The sequence below is a fragment of the Psammomys obesus genome, unplaced genomic scaffold, assembly GCF_907164565.1.
Source record: "Psammomys obesus unplaced genomic scaffold, mPsaObe1.curated_primary_1811, whole genome shotgun sequence".
In the NCBI taxonomy this organism is placed as follows: domain Eukaryota; kingdom Metazoa; phylum Chordata; class Mammalia; order Rodentia; family Muridae; genus Psammomys; species Psammomys obesus.
Genome location: NW_026596079.1, coordinates 25,652,016 through 25,672,641, shown reverse-complemented (window position 1 = coordinate 25,672,641; position 20,626 = coordinate 25,652,016).

The window sequence follows — 20,626 nt, the reverse complement described above, 5'->3', positions numbered from 1 at the left end:
TGTTGTCCCTATCATGCCACTTATATTCTTAACATAAAATACATATAACTGGAGAAAATCTGAGTGAGTCATTTCCAAACCACAAAATGATGTAGATGATCTTCTAATAATTGAGTGGAGCATCTGTTAAAATAAATAAATAAATAAAAAGTCTTATAGAGTTTTATTTCCACTTAATGACTCAATATTAGTCTCCTTCCTGGTTTATCTTTTCTTCCTCAACCTATTGTTATTTCACTGATTTAATCCTCTATTGTGGAGATTCACTCAAGATAAGTGTTGTTATGCAAGGCAGTAAGAAATGGGCAGTAAATGAAATAGGGATAGAAGAAAGCCCATGAACTCATAGAAGAGTTGCTTAAAGAAGATGCTCTATTAAAGGGGCTCAGAAATTATGAAGCAGCACTAAAGACAGTGCCAGTTCAAGAGGCTGGGTTATGAGTACTGAGGAGACTTGGGTCAAGAATTGTACTCAGGTAACTTAAATTTTGCCTTTGATGAATTTTTTCATATCTGTGATTATTAGCATATACTATCTGGTTTGAATTTATGCCCATTTAATGAACAAAGTTAATAAATAAATAGAAGATTAGACAAGTGGTGGATGAGAAAATGAGTAAATTATAATGGCGGACAAAAAATAAACTAAAACATAAAGCAACTCTCTCTCTCACTTTACACACACACATACAGACTGGAGTTCTGGATCTAATATCATCCTGTATCCAAAAAGTTTCATAAACCTGTATATTTTATTAATCTCTTTGCTTCATCTTTTATCTACATAAGTAGACTAATGACTGCCTACTTATTTATAGCAATATCTCAAGTACAAACTAGAATACTAGAAAAAAATTGGAAATACATGATGAGTAGATAGGTAGATAAGTAACTAGATGAGGAGGCTGAATGCTAAATCATAGTTACCATTGATTTTGTGATACTATATGTTTATTTTGTCTATTATGTGATTAAAACCACCTTCTCATGTATCCCTTTACATAATTTAATTAAATATAACTAAAAACAAATGTGGAAACTGAGAAATCTGAATACAAGATTGGTTAGTTACGGAAATCAAAGTGGATTCGCAAATATGGATGAGGTATGTTGAAGGAGTAATGAATGCTAAGATGTTTCTTAAAGACATTAACTCTCATTATCAGGGATTTTCTAGATCTCACTGTTTTCTGTTAAGATTTATTATTGGTGACATTCTTGCTGATGTCTGGCTTTATAAAAGAAATAACATCAAGCTCATAGGATTTTGACATAATTGAAAGATTATGAGTATAAAATGCTTAGTGTAGCACATGACAAATGGTTGATGACTCAACCACTACTTCTGAGAGCATGGTAGGTACCAACAGAGACCTTTGTCAGTGTTAAGCACAATTTCAATCATTTAATTATCAACTGAATAACATTTTGTTTACAACAATCCTGTGAAAAATGGGATCTAGTAGACAGTGTCGACAGAGTGAAAAGCTGATCTGTGGGCTAGTAAGACGGCTCAGTGGGTAGAAGACATGCTGGCAAATGTGAGAACCAGAATTTGGAGCTCCAAAGCCTATGTAAAAGCCAGGCCAGCCTGGCAGCTAATCCTAACACTTGGGAGACAGACAAGAGATCCTCAGAGCAGGCTAGCATGGCTACCTAGAATCATGATGGATGTGCTCTGGGTTCAATTGAAAGAAAAATCCTCAATAAATGAGGTAGAGTGTAACAAAGGAAAGCACTAATGTCATCTTTGGGTCTCCACAGGCACAAGCACATGCATGAACTTGTGCACACACTAAGCTTATTTCATGATTCCATATTTCTGTTGAAATAAATATCACCATTACTACTGTTACTGTCATCATCACCAACAAGCATGATCCTAGCTAGTAATTATAATCATGTAGGCTCATATAGACTCTCACTGTGTGCTGTCTCTCTCCTCTCTCTGTCTCTCTCTACACACACATGCACACACTCACAAGTACTGCAAGAGGTAGTTATTATGATTTGCAAAGTATTTAGTGCAAACTCAGGAAGAGTGAATTAATTTTTCGGAACCTCATAGCCCATAATTCTTAGAGGTAGCAGTCATTTTCAGGATTACCACTGGGACTACCATTGCATCAGAGTAACACTGAATATAGCTTTATTGGTTTCAGCAAATTTGTTTGTTAGTTTTAGCAAAGAGCTGAATGTCAGATCCATTGGCCAGAGATTTGTCAATCTGGCTTCATGATTTCTATTCCACTGAAACCTGAAATTATTTTTTTTCTGAAGAATTATTCAGATTTTACTCAAACCACTTCAGTATTAAGTTGTGTGTTCTATTAACATTAAAATTAATTTCTATTAAATAATCTTAAAGCAAAATCATGAGTATTAGTATAACCAAGGGTAGTGAAAATACTCCTGGGACTAAGTGCTCTATTTTCTCACTTTGTTAAAAGGCAGGATCTAAAAACTGAAATGAGGCAAATTTTGTTTGAACACTGATAGATTTATTAGTGGTTCTTCTTTGTTAGAATCCATCATGAAAGCTTGTTTGTCTTGAAATACATTACTTTCCTGTTATATAAATTATGGTATCAAAATTAAATTTATTTACAGAATAATTATATTAAAATCTAGATAAGTAGCATGTTCTTTAGGTACAGTAACCTTTAAGTAAGTATAGCATATTCAAAAGTACCATAAATTGTGATGTCAACCAATCCTGATTGATCATTTATCAGATTCAGGCATATTTTCTTTTCCAAGTTTAATGTCCTATTTTATAAATGGAATATCATCAGGCACATATGATTATTGACAGAAATGGAGGGTGACGAATATAAAATGCCTAATGCAGCATATGACACATAGTTGACAAACACTTGCCTAAAACTTGTCTATGCAAATTAAATTCTTGATATTTTCTTTAGTTTTCAATACTCAGAATTTTCAAGTAGTAAATTAATTCCTTAGTTGTTGTTTTTTTTTCAAAAGGGACCACCATTCACCTGTCTACTCAAACCAAAAACTAGAAGGCCATTCCTTTTTTTTTTAATTTTTTATTAATTACAGTTTATTCATTTTGTATCCCCCCATAAGCCCCTCCCTCCTCCCCTCCCGATCCCACCCCATTCTTTTTTTATTTAATTATACTTTATTCACTTTGTATCCCCCCATAAGCCCCTCCCTCCTCCCCTCCTCCCTCCCCCTTCTTCACGCATGCCTCCCCCCCAAGTCCACTGATAGGACTTCAGGCCTCTTCTCCTTCAGAAGGCCATTCTTAATAATTCCTCTCCATCAGTCCCTTCCAGATAAAATATATCACAATATGAGCATCTCAATAACTTTTTTCATGAAAATAATTTGAAAATTACATTTTAAATATATCTGAATATTCAAACATAACTATACAGAGTAATTATCTCTGGTGTATATACATCAAAAATAGTGTTTTGAAAGCAAGTTCAAACACTACCTGTAAATACATGCATACATAGGAATTTAATTCTCTGATGGAAAGCATTGGACTTCAAAATTATTAAATATTTCTTTCTGGATTATAACTTTTCCTTTATTTCACTGTAGTTTGAGCAGACATTGATTGTTTAAGCACTTAGTCTTAAAGAAGAATTTTGTCCAGAAATGTTGTAGTCATGACCTTTGAGTACCCATCTAAATGGTATTTTTATAACATAGACTCTGTCTACATAAAGTTTCAAAACAATTTCCAAGTTGTAGAACAGAGGAATACACAGTTCTAAAATATAAGGAAACTCCAAATTGGTGGCTTACCTTTGATCCCAATCCACAAGTCCATAATTTTCCATTTTCAATTAAAATGAAAAGTTCAGCTAAGATACCAATAATATGTTACAATTGTTTGTCCTTTTTTTTTTTTTTTTTGAATGCTGCAGATACTTACTGGCTTGAGCTCATTCACACATACAAATATTCATATTCAAATACATGTAAGCAACTATAGAGCTTTTACGAGAACAGATCTTACGAAACCAACACTTTGGTAACTTCTCTTATGAGTTTCTCAGGAAATTAAGCGTAGAAGAGCTTAAGGAAATGAGAAATGATCTGTTACAAGCATAGTGGTGTGCTAATTGATGGGAGAAACTTTATTACATGTACCCCCTCCTAATAATGGAAGAGTGGGGGTAGCCCATCAAATTCCCCCACCATCTTCAAAGAACTCTTTGTTGATCCAGTGACAATATACTCTTTATGATGGATAATATAGTACAACAAAAGCCTTAAACTAGACTCACTGTGCTATTCAAGCTTCCGAGAGGGGCCAAAATTACACCTAATTTGGATCCTGAAAGTTTTAAGCAAAACCACAGATGGGAAGCCCAGAGAGTTGCCCTAAGTTTGCCTTGAGACTGTAAATTCTGAAACTGGTGGGAAATAATGGAGAGAGAGAGTTAGCAGGAAGAGAGGGATTGAAGAAAGAAATGCTCAAGATGAGGTGTCATGAAATGGCTAGCAGTACCTTCTCTTTAGGTCTGCTTTTGCCTTTGATGGTTCTCTGTCCCTCTACAGCATTCCCTTTCAAGTTCAATACCTCTTTTTTTGCAATCTTTACACAGAAAAATTTCATCAGTATTAACAGTTTCTTACATTCTTCATTTGACTTTTCCTGGTACTCTTAAAATCTTCATTTCTTTCTTTTCGTAAATTGCACATAACTTGTATTTGTTGCAGAAAAATATGCATTAGAAAATTATATCAGAGGGGCGGAGCCAAGATGGCGACTAGCACACACAGTTTCCGAGCTGTGGAAGAGATAAAGTTCTGAGCTGATGTGTGGAAGAACTTCTGAAGCCAGGGAAACAACGGAGAGACTTTCTAAACAACAGGGAACATCGCAGGAGGTGAAAACCTTGGTCTCGGGTCACCCACGGACTTGATTGGGGAAGGTGAGAAACGATCCTTTGATCTCTCGGCACTCCCCTCCCCCAGACCTCCCTCCTCCTCGGCACAGGCACAGCCGACTCGCCTTTCTCAGCGCAGACCTAACTGCCTGGGGCCTGCAGCCACTGAGGCGGAGCCCCAAGCCCTTTATCGGCAAAGGCCAGCAGTACTGTGTCTCGGAGCCCCAGATTCACTCGCGGCGGCTGCACCATCCTCCCAGGGCCCGAGTCTGCTAGACGCCATACTAGCTCCGCACGAGCGCCATCACTGACGGTACGGCCCGCCCAATCCCACAGTGACAGAGAATACGCTATATACTCACCAAAACCAGACAAAAACGCCATACAAGCTAGACACACCAGGCGCTGGGCCTCCGAAGCTTGGAGAGCACAGTAAAGAGACCCCAGGACTTCCCAGAAAGCATCTGGACTAGCAACCCAGTCTCCAGTTACAGCGGGACTTTCTAACCTGGCGGCGGAGCAGCACTGAGCTGGCGGGGCACATCAGCCCTCCAGTTTAAGACTAACCAGGGCCAAACCAGAGAACAGAAAGGCTGATTACCCCGATTCCCACTGACGTGACCACCCTGAAATCTCCAGCTGCAGCAAAACCTCATAACCTGGCAGTGACAGCAGCACGGAACTGGCGGAGCACATCAAAGAAGCAGGGCCAAACCAGAGAACAGAGAGCCCAGATACGCCAATCTCTGCCAAGTGTCCTGCCTGTAAGTGAGTGCACCCTTGAGAATCTGCAGCTCCACTGATCCTGGGTTCTGCTTAAACAGAAGCCAGGCATCGAACCCCCTCCCACCCATATACCCACTTTGGGAAACAGAGGGGCACTTGGAACATTGAAGTTCCTGCTCTGTGGGTCTAATTGAGGAGTTAAGGCAGTTAATGCCAGAAATTGCGCTGCGATCATCACTAGTGCCTGCGACATATACATTGCAGAGCCCCTCCCACACACTCAAGGGTTCAACATTAGCCATCACTCTGTCCCTCGAGACACACGCCCACACCCACTTACACACACACACACATATACACACACACGCACGCACGCTTGCATTTGCCTCTGTTTGCGCCTGCGTACTTTCCTCCCACAGGTACAGCTAGTCCTCAGCATACGCTAAGGACACGGGACCTCTCTCAACTTCCTGAAGAATTCTCCAGACTCGAGAGAGAGACAGTACCAGTCTGATTGGCAGAATCCAAAAACAAACAGGGAAGGTCTCAGACAAGCCAATGGCCAGGGGTAGGCGAAAGAACACTTCCAACATAAATCAGGACATCATGACTTCACCAGCAAACCCCAAAACCGATGGATACTCCAATTCATCAGAAGCACAGGAAAATGACCTTAAAGCCATGCTTGCTCAATTATTTGAGGCTTATAAGGAGGAAATGAACAAATCTTTCAAAGAGTTGGCCAGTCAATTGGAGGTAAAGAAAGAAGAAATAGACAAAACCCTTAAAGAAACACAGGCAAACATAGCCAAACAAATAGAGGCACAAGTAGAGAAAAAATTAGTGGCATACAAAAAGGAAATGAACAAGGAAATAGAGTCCATCGTAGAGAGACAGGAATCCAAATTCAAACACATAAAAGAAATGGTGCAAGGCATGAAAACAGAATTAGAATCAATAAAGAAAACACAAAATGAGAAAACTCTTGAGCTGGAGAACTTGGAGAAAAGATCAGGAACCACAAAAGTAAGCATCACCAACAGAATACAAGAGATGGAAGAGAGAATCTCTGGAGCTGAAGACACACTTGCAGAAATTGATACTTCTCTCAAAGAAAAAGTAAAATCAGAAAAATTCCAATCACAAAATATCCAAGAAATCAAGGATGCTATGAAAAGACAAAATCTAAGAATAATAGGAATTGATGAAAAAGAAGACTCCAGGCTCCAAGGTCCAGAAAATATTTTCAAAAAAATTATAGAAGAAAATTTTCCCAACTTAAAGAAAGAGATGTCCATAAATATACAAGAGGCCTACAGAACACCAAATAGACTAGACCAGAAAAGAAACACATCACGTCACATCATAGTCAAAACACTAAATCTACAGAACAAAGAAAAGATATTAAAAGCAGCAAGGGAAAAAGGCCAAGTAACATATGAAGGTAGACCTATCAGAATCACACCAGACTTCTCATCAGAAACTATGAAAGCCAGAAGGGCCTGGGCAAGCATCATGGAGACTCTAAGAGATCACAAATGTCAACCGAGACTACTATACCCTGCAAAGCTTTCAATCAACATAGATGGAGAAAACAAAATATTCCATGACAAAACTAAATTTACGCAATATCTATACAGCAAACCAACCCTACAGAAGATACTAGAAGGAAAACTCCAATCCAACGAAAACGAATTCACCCAAGAAAACAGGGCATACAGATAACATCCCAACAAAAATGAAAAGAAAACAAGCAATGAAACAAGGTAAGATCATCGACTCCATTACAAAAGGAACTAACATGCATTGGTCAATATTATCTATCAATATTAACGGACTCAACTCACCAATAAAAAGACACAGGCTAACAGAATGGTTACGGAAACAGGACCCAACATTCTGTTGCATCCAAGAAACACACCTATGCAACAAAGATAAACACTACCTCAGAGTAAAGGGCTGGAAAAATGTTTTTCAAGCAAATGGTTCCAGAAAACAAGCTGGAGTAGCCATCCTAATATCTAATAAAATAGACTTTCAACCCAAGTTAATCAAAAAAGATAAGGAGGGCCACTATATTCTCATCAAAGGAAAAATCCAACAAGAGGACATCACAATTTTGAATATCTATGCCCCAAATACAAGAGCACCTACATTCGTAAATGAAACAATATTAAAGCTTAAATCATACATTGATCCTAATACCTTAATAGTAGGAGACTTCAACACCCCACTCTCATCAAGGGACAGATCAACCAGACAGACACCAAATAGGGAAATAAAAGCACTCACAGAATCCCTAAATCAAATGGACCTAATAGATGTCTACAGATCTTTTCACCCAAACTCAAAAGAGTACACCTTCTTTTCAGCACCACATGGAACCTTCTCCAAAATAGACCATATAGTTGGTCACAAAGCAAGCCTCAACAGATACAAATGGATTGAAATAATCCCTTGTATACTATCTGACCACCATGGACTAAAGCTGGACATCAACAACAACAGAAACAACAAAAAGCCGACACGCACATGGAAACTGAACAACTTACTACTCAATGACAGCTGGGTCAAGGAAGAAATAAAGAAAGAAATTAAAGACTTTCTAGAATTCAATGAAAATGAAGGCACAACATACCCAAATTTATGGGACACATTGAAAGCAGTGCTCAGAGGAAAATTTATAGCACTAAGTGCCTACAAGAAGAAATCCGTAACATCACATACAAACAACTTAATGGCCCAACTGAAAAACCTAGAAAAAAAAGAAGCAGATACACCCAAGAGGAGCAGACGGCTGGAAATAATCAAACTAAGGGCAGAAATCAATCAATTAGAAACAAATAAAATTATCCAAAGAATCAATGAAACAAAAAGCTGGTTCTTTGAGAAAATCAACAAGATAGACAAACCCTTAGCCAAACTAACTAAAAAGCAGAGAGAAACCATACAAATCAGCAAAATCAGACAGGAAAATGGGGACATAACTACAGACACTGAGGAAATCCAAACGATTATTAGGTCATACTACAAAAGCCTATATGGCACAAAATTTGAAAATCTAAATGAAATGGATAACTTTCTTGACAGATTCCATCTACCAAAATTAAGTCAAGATCAGGTAGAAAGACTGAATAGTCCTATATCTCCCAAGGAAATTGAAGCAGTCATTAACAGTCTCCCCTCCAAAAAAAGCCCTGGACCAGATGGCTTCAGCGCAGAATTCTACAAGACCTTCAAAGAAGTACTAACACCAATTCTCCTCAAACTATTCCATAAAATAGAAACAGAAGGAACACTACCAAACTCATTCTATGAAGCCACAGTCACTTTGATACCTAAACCACACAAAGATCCAACCAAAAAAGAGAACTTCAGACCTATCTCTCTTATGAACATTGATGCAAAAATACTCAATAAAATACTTGCAAACCGAATCCAAGAACACATCAAAGATATCATCCACCATGACCAAGTAGGCTTCATCCCAGGAATGCAAGGGTGGTTCAACATACGGAAATCCATCAATGTAATCCACCACATAAACAAAATGAAGGAGAAAAACCACATGATCATCTCCTTAGATGCTGAAAAAGCATTTGACAAAGTCCAACACCCATTTATGTTTAAAGTCTTGGAGAGATCAGGGATACAAGGCACATACCTAAAGATAGTAAAGGCAATATACAGCAAGCCTATAGCCAACATCAAACTCAATGGAGAGAAACTTAAAGCAATCCCACTGAAATCAGGGACAAGACAAGGCTGCCCACTCTCTCCATATCTCTTTAACATTGTACTTGAAGTCCTAGCCAGAGCAATAAGACAACTAAAGGAGATCAAGGGGATACAAATCGGAAAGGAAGAGGTCAAAGTGTCACTATTTGCAGATGATATGATAGTATACATGAGCGAACCCCAAGATTCAACCAGAGAACTTCTTCAGCTGATAAACACCTTCAGCAAAGTGGCAGGATACAAAATCAACTCAAAAAAATCAGAAGCCCTCTTGTATACCAAAGACAAAAAGGCCGAGAAAGAAATTAGGGAAACAACACCCTTCACAATAGCCACTAATAACATAAAGTACCTTGGTGTGACTCTAACCAAGCAAGTGAAAGACCTGTTTGAGAAAAACTTCAAGTCTTTGAAGAAAGAAATTGAAGAAGATCTCAGAAGATGGAAAGATCTCCCGTGCTCATGGATTGGTAGGATTAACATTGTGAAAATGGCCATCCTGCCAAAAGCAATTTACAGATTCAATGCAATTCCCATCAAAATACCAACTCAATTCTTTACAGACCTTGAAAAAAAGATTCTCAGCTTCATATGGAGAAACAAAAAACCCAGAATCTCCAAAACAATCCTGTACAACAACAGATCATCTGGAGGTATCTCCATTCCCGATCTCAAGCTGTACTACAAGGCAACAGTAATAAAAACTGCATGGTATTGGCATAGAAACAGAAAGGAGGATCAATGGAATCGCATAGAAGACCCAGAAATAAACCCACACACCTATGAATACTCAATATTTGACAAAGAAGCCAAATCCATTCAATGGAAAAAAGACAGCATCTTCAACAAATGGTGCTGGACCAACTGGATGTCTACATGCAGAAAAATGAAAATAGACCCATATTTATCACCCTGCACAAAACTAAAGTCCAAGTGGATCAAGGACCTCAACATAAAACCAGATACTCTAAATCAGCTGGAAAAAAAAGTGGGAAACAGCCTAGAACTCATTGGCACAGGAGACAACTTCCTGAACAGAACACCAACAGCACAGGCTCTAAGAGCAACAATCAATAAATGGGACCTCATGAAACTGAAAAGCTTCTGTAAAGCAAAAGACACTGTCATCAAAACAAATAGACAGCCTACAGATTGGGAAAGAATCTTCACCAACCCTTTATCTGACAGAGGGCTAATATCAAGTATATATAAAGAACTAAAGAAGCAGAAAAGCAACAAACCAAGTAATCCACTTAAAAAATGGGGAACAGAGCTAAACAGAGAATTCTCGAAAGAGGAACATCGAATGGCAGAGAAACACTTAAAGAAATGCTCAACCTCATTAGCCATTAGGGAAATGCAAATCAAAACGACCCTGAGATTTCACCTTACACCCATCAGAATGGCCAAGATGAAAAACTCAAGTGATAGCACATGCTGGAGAGGTTGTGGAGAAAAGGGAACCCTCCTCCATTGCTGGTGGGAATGTAAACTGGTTCAACCACTCTGGAAGTCAATCTGGCGCTTTCTCAGACAACTAGGAGTAGTGCTACCTCAAGACCCAGCTATACCACTCCTAGGTATATACCCAAAATTTGCTCAAGTACACAACAAGGACATTTGTTCAACCATGTTCGTAGCAGCTTTATTTGTAATAGCCAGAACTTGGAAACAACCCAGATGTCCATCAACGGAGGAATGGATACAGAAATTGTGGTATTTTTACACAATGGAATACTACTCAGCAATCAAAAAGGAGGAAATCATGAAATTTGCAGGCAAGTGGTGGGATCTAGAAAAGATCATTCTGAGTGAAGTATCCCAGAAGGAGAAAGACAAACTTGGTATATACTCGCTTATATAGACCTACAAGACATGATAAACATAATGAAATCTACACACCTAAAGAAGATAATCAAGAAAGTGGACACAGGCGAAGGTGATTAATCCTCATTTAGAAAGACAAATGGGATGTGCCTTGAACTTATGACAGGAGTCTACCACAAAAGGCATCTGAAAGACTCTACCTAGCAGTGTTTCAAAGCAGACACTAAGACTCATAACCAAACCCTCGGCAGAGTGCAGGGAATCATATGAAAGAAGGGAAGTTAGTATGATATGGAAAGGATAGGAGCTCTACAAGGACCAAATATATCTGGGCACAGGGTCTTTTCTGAGACTGAAACTCAACCAAGGACCATCTATGGATATAACCTAGAACTTCTGCTCGGATGTGGCCTGTGGTAGCTCAGTAACCAAGTAGTTTTCCAAAGTAAGGGGGACACGGACTATTTCTAACAGGATCTCAAGGGCAGGCTGTTTGACACCTCCCCCCAGGGGAGGAGCAGTCTGTTAGGCCACAGAGGAGGACTTTGCAGCCAGCCCTGAAGATACCTGATAAAACAGGGACAGATGAAAGGGGAGGAGGTCCTCCCCTATCAGGGGACTTGGAAAGGGGCAGGGAGGAGACCAGGGAGGGAGTGTGGGGTTGGGGAGGGAATGAGGGAGCGGGATACAGCTGGGACACAGAGTTAACAAAATGTAACTAAAAAGAAAAAATAAAAAATAAAAATAAAAAAAAAAAAGAAAATTATATCAGCCATTTAAGTTGCTTGTTAGAAATTAAAATTGTTCTTAGAAATTAAAATCAAATGATTCTTGTGCATAACTGTGTATACATTTAGTGTTTTCCATAAAATGCCTAATAACTAATCTTGAACTGACTTTTTGTTTTTACCTGAATTATTTTTTTTCCTATTAAATACATTGCCTTTCCTACCTTCCAACACCAACGAAGAAACCAGTGAATTTAGTAAAATATTTGAAACATTGATATTATGAGGGTAAATAATTAGCTTTCAACTTTATTTGAAGGTTTTAAAAAGTTAATATTATTTGTAATTATACATATGTGTATGAGTATGGGTTTGTTCATGAGAATATTGTGCCTACAGTGTTCAGAAGGTATTGTATGTCCTGGAGGGAGAGTTGTAGGCAGTTGTGAGAGAGTTGACTTGTGTGTTTGGAATCAAATTCCCATTTTCTGCAAAAGACATACAAGCTTTCTCTCCAGCCCTTCATTTCTGATTTTTAAGGTTCTTGAGCTCATAAATAGTCCTGTTAAATAATACATTCTGAGGGACTGAATAAATATATAACTGAACAAATAATTTCCAATACACACATGGTAAAAATTATACTCCCCATGAGGACCAAGGTGCAAAAACAGAAGCAATATTTTCTCTTAAAAAATATAAGTCCAGTAGCATTAAGAAAAATAAAGTATAAAGATGTCATTCATTATTGAACTTGGGAGTCAGCTAAGTGGGTTAGAGCATATGTTGCCAAGCACAAGAACCTGAATGCAGCCCCCTAAAACCCACACAGTGAGAGCTGAGAACCAGCTCCCCCAGACTGTCTGCTGTCCGTTCTAAGCACACCATCACACACATGCACACGCATATGCATATACACACTTGCATGCACACACACATACATATATGATAAAAATATTTTAAAGAAATATCATAAAAAGTGAGTCTGTGCATAAACAGCATCATAATTATTCTACAGATTCTAGAATTTAATATAAAAATATAATTTTACTTGTATATATAAACATTTAAAAGAGGACCATTGAAGAATCATCATCGTCATCAATGGACCTTAATTGGGTTAGGGTAATGAATGGAAGAAGGTTTAAGCTCACATAAAATTCATTTGGAGGGCACATATGTTTGTACATATAGTGGCACAAGCCCGTAAACCCACAGTCAGGAGGCAGAGATGGGAGGACTGAGAGTTCAAGGCTAGCCTGGGCTGCAGAATGAAGCCTTGTTTGGAAACAAACCAAATTTTTTGTGAAAGTTTTTCAACCTTTATGTCTCCTAGAATTGCGGGGAAGCCTTTCAGGGCACATCCAAGAATACTGTATGAGCAGAGAATAAAAGAATTAGATGGATGATGGTGAGAACATTTGGAAAATTCTCTAAGTGATTTTGGAAAAATGATTTCTAATTGCTACTATTGGTGAATATTAGATGGAATCACTAATAAATGCACTAGTAAATGAAAACGTGGGAAGTTTTAAATGTGGTCTGAAGGCAAAATAGATTTGATAATGAGAATCCAATTACATTCTGCCTCCACTTATGATTGTGGCCCAATTCTAAGAAAAAAAAATTCATCATTTTCCAATGTATTGTTATGTTTGGCTCTAGAATAGAATGCCACCCATTTTCATAAGGCCTGTGGGTTTTAATTTGCTGATTTGTAACTATAAGTTGTATGAACTAAATATAATGTTTACTTTTGTGGCCACTTACTGGTTATCACATTACAATATAAGTCCTAGACATTAGATATTTTGTAAATGCCATAGTTATCTGAGGTAGGTGGATCATTAATATGATGAGTATATATGAGCAAGAGAGTCACCCATCTACAATTATCATAATCCATGTAAGATATGAAAATACTTTAAGCAAAATGGTAATTTAAAGGATGTCTGTAAAAAAGTGTATTTAAAAACCTATGGAAGTTAAGAGACTAGCTTTGGTAATGATTCAGATGTGGCATTGAGAGAACAAAGTTCACAATGATTCTAAAGATATTGAAAGGATGAAATATGGGGATTGAGGGACTGAAAGTGGAACTTGGGGCTCAGTTTTAACTAGTTCATAACAAGAAGATTATTCACTATTATAGTTAGAAATATCAGACATATATTAAATATAAATACCCATTATACAAAGGGCAAGATAAAAGCTGCAGATATTCATCAGAAAGTAATCATATATGGGATGGCATTTAGTCCTATAAAACTGGATCATAAAGAATGTTTTTGCTATGGATGTATGAACTTACTAGAACTCAATCTTACTCCAATTATATATAAATGCCTGGAAAAAAATATACTTCCAACAACTTCTGGAAGACAAAATAAAATAAAGTTTAGCAATCAGACTGTAGAAAGGTGTCTAGATGAAGATGTAGATATAGCTCGGTGATAGAGCAATTCCTGAGCTATACAGGTAGTCCTAGATCCAACCCCAAGTACCACAAAAGAACAGGAGGAGAAGGAAGAGAAGGAGGAGGAAAGCAATTAAAACATGAAAAGAAAATATGCATGGAAATGAACAAAAAGAGCCAGATCCTTTAGGCAGACACATCAAAAATATCTACTGAGTATACAACGTCTTATAGTCTTAAAATGGGAGGAGAAAATGGGGGGAAACATTTCTGAATAGCAATATTTTTTTTTAAAAAATCCACAAATCTTAAAATGAAACTAAAAATTTACATATTCAAGAACCTGAGTGATTTCCATCTACACAAAGTGAGAGAAAAGTGTGCTTAGAAATACAATAAAGTTCTGAAAATGAAGAGTAAAATAATGGAGGTAGTAAAGGAAAAGGATGTTTTATATAAAGTATATAACTGAATAGTCTCTATTCCAGGAAAACATTCAAAAATGGTTTCGCATTCAAAAATAAGTTGATGTGATGAGTTTAAATGACAGGACCAAAATGATATTTTCAGAGACTTCTCTTGAAACAAGCTGTAAAGAAAACAACAGAGAAGAAATGAAGGAAAATTTGAAAGAAATTGCTGTTGACTTACAGGTGAGGTGGGGAATGTGTAAGTCAGTAGTAGCATTGGGAGTGAAACAGAAAGGATGACTGCAAAACAAAACTAATTGGATGACAAATCAGATGGGGAAAAGTCTGGATGAGTGAGTTTCATGTTTAGTTGACTCATTAAATTGTTCTAAAATGAGTAAGACTCACAGGCTAGGGTAGGAAGTGAGAGAAGACACTGACTTTGGGCAGAAAGGTTTCCTTGGCTCAGATGTATTTTAATTAATGGTAGAGATGCCCAGGAATACTTACCCTGTGATTAAATGCCCATGATTACAGCTGATCAGAATATATAATTGATATTAGTTTCCTGTCGAATGTGTCATTTTTCTAGCCATGAGAATAAGCTCTACCAGCAATCACTCAATGATTAAAAAAAAAAAAAAATTTACAGGAGATGTCAGTGACCAGTATGAAACTGTTAGCTGTGAGCTGGGATGAGGGAGAAGGCTGAAGGGTTTCAGTGGAAGGGCAGCTATAGAAATAGGCATTCAGAGCTCTTGGGGAGTGGTGTTGTAACAACAAAAGTGGATTTTTAAAAATAATTTGCCAATTCATGTACCTCTATAGTGTATACAGACTAAAAATCAAACCGAAGCATAAAACAGAATTATTGGCTCATCACAGTTGAAGTGGTAGCTGGGTCTTGTTTGGCTTTTTATGATTTAGAAAGGCAGCTGTGCTGAAAAGTTTAAGAGAAATATTTACTACCTGCTGAGGGTTAACAATCTACATTTCCAAGAGGCCTTCCAGAAGATTCTAAAATAGAAAGCTGTTTTTGCAGTGAACTAGGAAAGTGATTTGGGCTCTGTTTTCAACCATTAAAAAAGGAGTAGATGGAAGACCCACTTTTCAATGCCAAAAATGCACACCTGAACAGAGAGCAAAACGGAGTTGCCTTGGTCTGAGTACGGCTGCCTTCCTACCATGTAAAACCCATGCGCTCCATAGTCAACAGCTATGGTGAGTTTTGATCTCAGGAGCCCATAAAGATTATAAACTGTTACAAATAAAGGCCAGTGGATTCGACGGGGCTTGCTTTTTTCCCTTAGTCTCGTCCGTTTGACTCCTGCAGCACTGTTAGTGTGGTGGAGGAAGAAGAGTCTTGACTGTGATGCTGTTTGTACATGTTATAATTAAAACACGAGTGAAATAAAGGCCCCCTCAAAAGAAGGGGAAATGCTTTTCATATTCAAAAGTGTGCAGATGTACTGTAGATTTATACAGTCTGAGTCAATTTCAGTGGAAATAAAAACACTTAGGGTGTCATAGAAATAACATTTGCTAAGGGAAAGTTGAGTTGGCAGGCTGATCTAATTCTGATAAAAAAAATATTGGTTTGAATTTACAGGCTAAGATGGTTATAAACCACTCTGTGATCTGCTGTGTTTTGCCTAAGTGGTAGCTTTTTAACTTAAAGGAGACTCAGTTCTGTGACTAAATAAATAGTCTGAATCACTTAGTAGATCTGCGCTAAAATGCATCAGCAGAAAGAGCCATAGATGTGGTGGTTCAAAAGACTGTATCTGTGCTGCCTGCTCTCAAACATAACCTAGGAATTTAACAACAGCCCATCCCAGAACTCAGCAGGAAATGCCAAGAAAGCCTGTTAGAAACACTGGATACCACCTAAGAGGAAGGCCACACTTAAGGACTTAGGATTTTCAGGCTGCTGTTCCCAAGGTGCCAAAAGCTTATTGGCTCCATCCGAATCAAGCAAAACTGCCAACCTTCCTCTTGACTCTAGCACCGCTTCCAATCTGCTTCGTTTTGAGTGTGCGATGAAATTTTGGAAACATAAACCTCTCCCGAAGCAGACAACCAATGGTCTAATGGTTTGTTTTTGTTACAGGAACTGAATGTATGGAAAAGCTCCCTCTGCTCAGCCCCCGCCTCTGACATCTTGCTCCACATGACAGCTGACAAAAATCAGTTTTGTTCATTTTGGCAAATACAAAGAAAATAGAGAAAAATGCATTGTAAAAACCGGGTTTCAACAGACTTGGACAGCTCCCTGGAACCTTGGTGCTGTGCTGAGACTGGGCTGGAGTTGAAGAGTCTTATGCTAATATTCTCCTGAAAGTTTCAGCACTGAACAAAATCTTATGCATACTCCCATCGTCTCTGGAACACTAAAGACTTCTAAACACGTTCTTGGAAAGTGAAGGTTTTATTGTTTTTGCTCTTCTGGTAACATGTCAACCTGCAAGACATTTATAAAAAAGTGAAGATACTTTATGTTATTAGTGGCTATTGTGAAGGGTGTTGTTTCCCTAATTTCTTTCTCGGCCCTTTTGTCTTTGGTATACAGGAGGGCTTCTGATTTTTTTGAGTTGATTTTGTATCCTGCCACTTTGCTGAAGGTGTTTATCAGCTGGAGGAGTTCTCTGGTTGAATTTTGGGGGTCGCTCATATATACTATCATATCATCTGCGAATAGTGACACTTTGACCTCTTCCTTTTCGATTTGTATCCCCTTGATCTCCTTTAGTTGTCTTATTGCTCTGGCTAGGACTTCAAGTACTATGTTGAAGAGGTAGGAAGAGAGTGGACAGCCTTGTCTTGTCCCGGATTTCAGTGGGATTGATTTAAGTTTCTCTCCATTGAGTTTGATGTTGGCTATAGGCTTGCTGTATATTGCCTTTACTATGTTTAGATATGTGCCTTGTATCCCTGATCTCTCCAAGACTTTAAACATGAATGGGTGTTGGACTTTGTCAAATGCTTTTTCAGCATCTAAGGAGATGATCATGTGGTTTTTCTCCTTCAGTTTGTTTATGTGGTGGATTACATTGATGGATTTCCTTATGTTGAACCACCCTTGCATGCCTGGGATGAAGCCTACTTGGTCGTGGTGGATGATATCTTTGATGTGTTCTTGGATTCGATTTGCAAGTATTTTATTGAGTATTTTTGCGTCAATGTTCATAACAGAGATAGGTCTGAAGTTCTCTTTTTTTGTTGGGTCTTTGTGTGGTTTAGGTATCAGGGTGACTGTTGATTTATAGAATGAGTTTGGTAATGTACCTGCTTTTTCTATTTTGTGGAATAGTTTGAGGAGAAATGATGTGAGCACTTCTTTGAAGGTCTGGTAGAATTCCGTGCTGAAACCATCTGGCCCAGGGCTTTTTTTGGAGGGGAGACTGTGAATGACACTAACCAAGCAAGTGAAAGACCTGTTTGAGAAAAACTTCAAGTCTCTGAAGAAAGAAATTGAAGAAGATCTCAGAAGATGGAAAGATCTCCCGTGCTCATGGATTGGTAGGATTAACATTGTGAAAATGGCCATCCTGCCAAAAGCAATCTACAGATTCAATGCAATTCCCATCAAAATAACAACTCAATTCTTTACAGACCTTGAAAAAAAGATTTTCAGCTTCATATGGAGAAACAAAAAACCCAGAATCTACAAAACAATCCTGTACAACAACAGATCATCTGGAGGTATCTCTATCCCCGATCTCCAGTTGTACTACAGAGCAATAGTAATAAAAACTGCATGGTATTGGCATAAAAACAGAAAAGAGGATCAATGGAACCGCATAGAAGACCCAGAAATAAGCCCACACACCTATGAATACTCAATTTTTGACAAAGAAATCAAAACCATTCAATGGAAAAAAGACAGCATCTTCAACAAATGGTGCTGGCCCAACTGGATGTCCACATGCAGAAAAATGAAAATAGATCTATATTTATCACCCTGCACAAAATTAAAGTCCAAGTGGATCAAAGACCTCAACATAAAACCAGATACTCTAAATCTGTTAGAAGAAAAAGTGGGAACAGCCTAGAACTCATTGGCACAGGAGACAACTTCCTGAACAGAACACCAACAGCACAGGCTCTAAGAGCAACAATCAATAAATGGGACCTCATGAAACTGAAAAGCTTCTGTAAAGCAAAGGACACTGTCATCAAAACAAAACGCCTGCCTACAGATTGGGAAAGAATCTTCACTAACCCTTTATCTGACAGAGGACTAATATCCAGTATATACAAAGAACTAAAGAAGCTGAAAAGCAGCAAACCAAGTAATCCAATTAAAAATGGGGAACAGAGCTAAACAGAGAATTCTCGACAGAGGAATATCGAATGGCAGAGAAACACTTAAAGAAATGCTCATCCTCATTAGCCATCAGGGAAATGCAAATCAAAACGACCCTGATATATCACCTTACACCCATCAGAATGGCCAAGATGAAAAACTCAAGGGACAACACATGCTGGAGAGGTTGTGGAGAAAGGGGAACCCTCCTCCACTGCTGGTGGGAATGTAAACTGATACAACCATTCTGGAAATCTATCTGGCACTTTCTAAGACAATTAGGAATAGTGCTTCCTCAAGACCCAGCTATACCACTGCTAGGTATATACCCAAAGTTTGCTCAAGTACACAAAAGGGATATTTGCTCAACCATGTTTATAGCAGCATTATTTGTAATAGCCAGAACCTGGAAACAGCCCAGATGTCCATCAACGGAGGAATGGGTACAGAAATTGTGGTATTTTTACGCAATGGAATACTACTCAGCAATCAAAAAGGAGGAAATCATGAAATTTGCAGGCAATTGGTGGGATCTAGAAAAGATCATCCTGAGTGAAATATCCCAGAAGGAGAAAGACAAACACGGTATATACTCACTTATATAGACCTATAAGATATGATAAACGTAATGAAATCTATACACCTAAAAAAGATAATCAAGAGATCGGACATGGGGTAAGATTATCAATCCTTGTTTAGAATGACAGATGGGATGCGCATTGAATATATGACAGGAGTCTACTGAGTGCATTTGAAAGACTCTAACTAGCAGTGTTTTCAAAGCAAAGACTCATGACCAAACCTTCGGCAGAGTACAGGGAATCATAAGAAAGAAGGGGAGTTAGTATGATGAGGAAAGGATAGGAGCTCCACAAGGACCAAATATATCTGGGCACAGGGTCTTTTCTGAGACTGACATGCAACCAAGGACCATGTATGAATGTAACCTAGAACCTCTGCTCAGATGTAGACTGTGGTAGCTCAGTAACCAATTGGCTTCCCATAGTGAGGGGAACAAGGACTATATAACAGGAACTCAATAACTGGCTCTTTGGCCTCCCCACCCCCCAAGGGAGGAGCAGTCCTGTTAGGCCACAGAGGAGGGCTTTGCAGCCAGTCCTGAAGATACCTGATAAAACAGTATCAGATGAATGGGGAGGAGGTCCCCCCTATCAGTGGACTTGGCAAGGGGCACGGTGGAGATGAGGGAGGGAGGGAGGTACTGGGAGGGAATGAGGGATCGGGACACGGCTGGGATACAGAATTAATAAAATGTAACTGATAAGAAAAAAATAAAATTAAAAAAAGTGAAGAACGTATAATAATTCTGATATAAATTCTAAAGTCAATGCATATATTCATAAGCATGAGAAATCACCATATGAACAGGAAAATGCCGTAGTATTTATCCAATAAGGTAGATTACTACTCTAAGATTAGCAAATGATTATCATTTGTCCTAGGGTAACAATTGCCCCACATCTGAACATCTTTTGATGATGATATTCTTTCCTTCAACTAGAAGGAGCCACTATGTCACCATTAACCAGAATTAATAAACAAACAAGATCAATGTTTAATCTTCAAATTAATAACTT